Below are 5,624 nucleotides of genomic sequence, written 5' to 3'. Positions count from 1 at the left end.
AAAAAAAAAAAAAAAAAAAAAGAAAATCATACACCAAAACCAAGTCAGATTCATTTCAGGAATGCAGGGATGGTTCAATATTTGTAAATCAATAAATATTACAGACCATATCCATAGAGCCAAAGACAAAAACCACATGATCATCTCAATAGATGCAGAAAAAGCTTTCGACGAAGTCCAACATGCGTTCATCATACAAACTCTACAGAAAATAGGAAAAGATGGTCTTCACCTCAATCTCATCAAAGCCATCTATGACAAACCAACAGCCAACATCACACTAAATGGACAAAAACTGAAAGTTTTTACTTTAATTCAGGAACAATACAACGATGTGCACTGTCACCACTCCTGTTCAACATAGTTCTGGAAGCATTAGCAAGAGCAATTAGACAAGCGAGAGAAACAAAAGGAATAAGGATAGGAAAGGAAGAAGTAAAACTATCATTATTCGCACATGACATGATGCTTTACATAGAAGACCCCAAAAACTCCACAAGAAGACTCCTTGAATTAATCAATAAATTCAGCAGTGTATTTGGATACAAAGTCAGCACCCAAAAATCGATAGCATTCCTATACACAAGCAACAAACAGACTAAGAGAGAAATTAAGGAAACCATACCTTTCACAATAGCATCCAAGAAACTGAAATATTTAGGAATCCATCTAACAAAAGAAGTAAAAGATCTATTCAATGAAAACTATAATACTCTGAAAGAAGAGATCGAAGAGGATTTCAATAAATGGAAAATTATTCCTTGCCCATGGATAGGAAGAACCAACATTGTGAAATTGGCCACACCACCAAAATTGTTGTACAGATTCAATGCAATTCCCATTAAACTACCATTAGCATACTTCACAGATCTATAGAAAACATTCCTTAAATTCATCTGGAACCAGAAGAGACCCAGAATAGCAAAAGCAATCCTGGGCAACAAGGACAAGTCAGGTGAAATTATAATACCTGACCTGAAATTATACTACAAAAGGTACTGCAATAAAATCAACATGGTATTGGCTAAAAAACAGACCTGAGGATCAGTGGAACAGACTGGAAGACACAGACACAACCACAAACAAACTCAGCCATCTAATCCTTGATAAAGGGGCCAAACAAACTCACTGGAAGAATGATACCCTCTTTAATAAGTGGTGCTGGAAAAACTGGCTTGTGTGCCAAAAACTGAAATAGACCCAAGTCTATCACCATGCACCAAACTAAGGTCAAAATGGATCACAGATCTCAATATTAAAACAGAAAAACTAAATCTATTGGAACAGGAAGTAGGTAAAAACCTTGAAGACATAGGAGTAGGAGGAGAGTTCATGAACACAAACCAAACTGCATGGGAAATACTTGAAAGAATCAACAACTGGGTCTCATCCTACTGAAGAGTTTCTACACATCTAAAGAAATTGCCATCAGAGTTAAAAGAAAACCCACAAATTGGGAAAAAAAAATAGCTGACTGTCCCTCGGACAAAGGTTTTCTATCTAGAACATATACAGAATTAAAAAACATCAGCCACCCAACCCAAATTCAAAGACCCAATCCAAAAATGGGCATCTGAGATGAACACACATTTCTCAGATAAAGAAATACAAATGGCAAATAAATACAGAAGAAAATGGTCAACATCATTACTCATTCGAGCAATGCAAATTAAAACAACACTGAGATTTCATCTCACCCCAGTAAGAATGGGTAGCATTAAGAAATCAACCAATAACAAATGCTGGCGAGACTGTGGAGAAATAGAAACCCTTCTCCACTGCTCCTGGGAATGCAGACTGGTGAAGCTACTGTGGAAATCAGTTTGGAGATTCCTCAGAAAACTTGGTCTAGAGGTCCCATTCAACCCAGCTATCCCTCTTCTGGATATTTTCCCAGAAGATCTGAAAACATCATATCACAGTGATATATGTGCACCCATGTTCATAGTAGCACAATTTGTAACTGCTAAATCATGGAAGCAGCACAAATGTCCATCCACTGAGGAAAGGATAAAAAATTTTGGTACTTTTATATAATGGAATATTACTCGGCTATAAAGAAAGATAAACTCAAGGCTTTTACAGGTAAATGATCACAACTAGAGACCATACTCATAAGTGAAAATAATCAGACCTGCATGTGTAAGCAACATATTGTTTCACTAGTGTAAGAACCTGAAAGAGTGAATAAAAACTAGGAGTTATGATAGACATTGTGAAATGAAAGGAAAATGCTAAAAAGTGAAGGGCAATTGGGGTGTGGGAAAAGTGAAGGAAAAAAAGGGGAAATTATGTATGTAGGTATACACAGGATAGCTAACATAATTGTTGTACTGTCTACTATTGCTTAAGTGTAAGGAACACTTAATAATTACTTTTTGATCAATCTTGCATGTCTCTGTTTTCCTGAGAAACCACTTTGATGATATCAATATGTAATACAACAACCACTGTTAATTTCCCACCACCTTGTCTGTAACTTTGTATAGTTTGTAATGTTCTTATGCTATTTTGTAAATGGATGTCTGTTTGTTAATGTTTTCCTTCATTTTTAAAATAAATTTTAAAAAAAGAAACATCTAGAAATCAGTTCAATCATATATGTCCAACTGAATTTTTATAAAGATGCCAAGGACATTCAATGGAGGTAAGTAAACAGAAAAACCAGATATCTGTAAGAAAGAGAAAAAAATCTCTGCGCTTTCCTCATAATGAAAGAATAATTCATTTGAAATATAACAACCTAAATTTATGAAACTTTTTGAAGATGAATGAGAAAATCTTGTAACTTTATGGTTAGCAAACATTTCTCAAGTTGTTAAAAAGGTATGAACTATATAAAATTGCATAAACTGCATAAAAACCTAAAAATTAAGACAATGTACATACAATAAAAAGGCAAGTCAAAGATTGGAAGAAAAAATTTCAAAAATTGGGGAACAATGCCCCCCTTACCTTTAATTGTATGCAAAGGACAGATGAGCCCAAAGACTGGGAAAGTACAAACAAAAGTGAGACTTCATTTCTCCATCTTGCAAGAGCAGGTGCCAGCATAACAAGCAGGCAGGCACACCCAGGGGAGTTATGGCAAGTAATTTAATCCCTAGTACGTGGTCCCTTCCCCAGTCCTCACTGGCTGAATATGACGGGGGGGGGGGTACAATCTTCCTAGTCACCACCCTTGGCCCGCTCCCTCTCAAACAGTTTGTGAGTTTAAAGGCAAATGATTAAGCTTCAGGTGGGTAACTTCTACTGTGAGTACTTTTCCAATCAGAGTTAGCATAATGAAGCCATACTTTATTGACTACCTGTTCCTTCCCCCTTTGTTTAGGGACCGTTTCAAGTTCCTGACCTCAGTTATTTCTACAAACAAGTAGGCAATTTTGTGTACTAGTAGTTTTCCACTCAGAGTTAGACTTTATCTTGAAAACAGAACAAACTGTTTCACTTTCAGACAAAATATATATATAATAAATGACATAGTATAAAACCTTAAATAACAAGGCAAACCATGGTATTAACAAGTGGGCAAAAGATCTGAACAGCCACTGAAGTAGGAGATTAGGGCCTGGGCAAAGTCAGTCAAGCAAGGGGGCATAATCTGTCAAAGCCATGAGATCCAGGGCACGCTGCAAAACACAGACTCCAAGATGACTGCAGTTCCCAAAGACTGTACACAGAACCAATCAGAAAGCACTTTCTTCAATTCATTTCCACTGAGGACAAAACCAAGCAAGCCTTCAATAGGACAGTGTAAATCTGACACCAGGCAAAGTGAGTTTCTAATAGGATAATTGTCCCAAATGACTTATTTACAGAAGAAAAGCCAATTCCAGATACAAAAGACTCCTATCCATTATCCTCATGGCCACTGTGAGCCTTTTTCACCAGCCCATTCTCATTCTTAAAAGCATACTTCTCTACCTTCAATAGATGTAACCCCTAGCTACCTTTTTTGTGTGTCTTCTGTAGTCTTTTGTTCAGGACACAAAGAACCTGAAAAGAGTGTCTTTGGAACTCAAAAGGTTGTGACACCACTTCACCGAAAAAGAAATACTGACACAAATAAATACAGGAAAAGATGCTCACTATCATTAGTTATTAGAAAAGTACAAAGTAAGACTGTTACACTTGAAATAATTAAAAAGACTGACAATATCAACTATCAGCAAAAGTGTAGAGTGACTGGAACTCTCGTAATTGCTGGAGTGAATGCACAATGGCCCAGCACTGTGGAGTGTCTGGGGCATATCTTACAAAGACTGACACTCACAAGTCACAGCAATTGACTACCAGGTATTTGCCCCAAAGAAATGAGAACATTTCTTACCGAAAAGATTTGTGCACAATAGTCACATTCACATTCTATCCATTGTAGCCAAAAGCAAGAAAGGACTAACACACCCATCATCTGGTGAATGGATAAATGGCACTATATCCATATCCTAGCATACCAGTTAGCAATAACAAGAGGAATACCGACACAGCACAACAGGACACGTTTGTTATGGTTTGTGTCTAGATGCTCCCCGAAGCAAAGTCTCACCCGGTCATAGGTGGGGCTTTTTCAGAGGGGGCTGGTTTTAGAGTGTGTGACAGTAGAACTGATTCATGGTGCGTGCTAGGTTCAAGGACACTACTATTAAGACTGTGTGTGCTACCCGCCCTCAGTAGCCTGGATAAGATAGAAAGGGTAGAAAGAACTGTGGTCGTCCCTTGTTGCTTTGCTATCTTCTGCCCACCATGAACTCTTTCTCCTCTGTGATGCCCCCCTGCCAGGCCACCCTGCCGTGGAGCCAGCCAACTATGGACTGAAACCTCTACAAACTGTGAGCTAAGTAAACTGTTCCTCCTTTAACTTTGGGTGCCAGGTATTTTGTCTCAGCAAAGAAAACAGCAACTAAGGCAATGTTCAAAACACTGTGCTAAGCAAAACAAGTCAGAAACAAAACACTACTTCCTCATGATTTCCCTTGCCAGAAACGTTAGGGAACAACAACAACAAAAACCACACTGCCATAAGGCAGGTCGCTGTAAGGCGCAAGGTTGTTGGAGAGGTTTCCCCCTCCCTCGAGTAGTTTCTCTGCCACTCTGCAGCTTGAGTTTAGAACTGACAGGAGCTCCTGCGGTCCCCGTATAGCATTCTGTGAAATGCGTCCCAGCCCGCAGGTGGGGAAGGCCCTGTGTAGCCGAGGTGTTTCCTCGACAGCCCTTCCCCGGGGTCCAGGCGGCACCGCAGCCGGCGCGGGACGCCTTCGTCAGCCGCCCCGCACCCTGGGCTCCGGACAGCGACCCGTCTAAACAGGCCGCCTCCGAGCTTCTGCAACCTACCAGTTCCGCTTCAACTATGGGTTTCGGTTTAGTCCTGTCAGAAACGCTCAGTTTCGTTTCCCGCGAGTCCCGCCCCGCCCACTGGGCCCGGGCCAGGTTTACCCGGCCGCCTCCCCTGCAGTCAATCAGTTTCCCTTTCCTGTTCCACTTCGGGTCAGTCCTGTCAGAAACACTCGGTTTCCATTCCCAAGGCCGGCACCGCCCCCAGCAGCACACGGCGCCCGGGGGGCGGGGCCAGGAGGCTGCGGGGCGCACGGGGCGGGGCCAGGAGGCTGCGGGGCAACGCGCGCGCC

The sequence above is a fragment of the Chinchilla lanigera genome, unplaced genomic scaffold (genome assembly GCF_000276665.1).
Source record: "Chinchilla lanigera isolate Chin_1 unplaced genomic scaffold, ChiLan1.0 scaffold00073, whole genome shotgun sequence".
Lineage (NCBI taxonomy): Eukaryota > Metazoa > Chordata > Mammalia > Rodentia > Chinchillidae > Chinchilla > Chinchilla lanigera.
Note: the sequence above shows the minus strand (reverse complement) of the source record.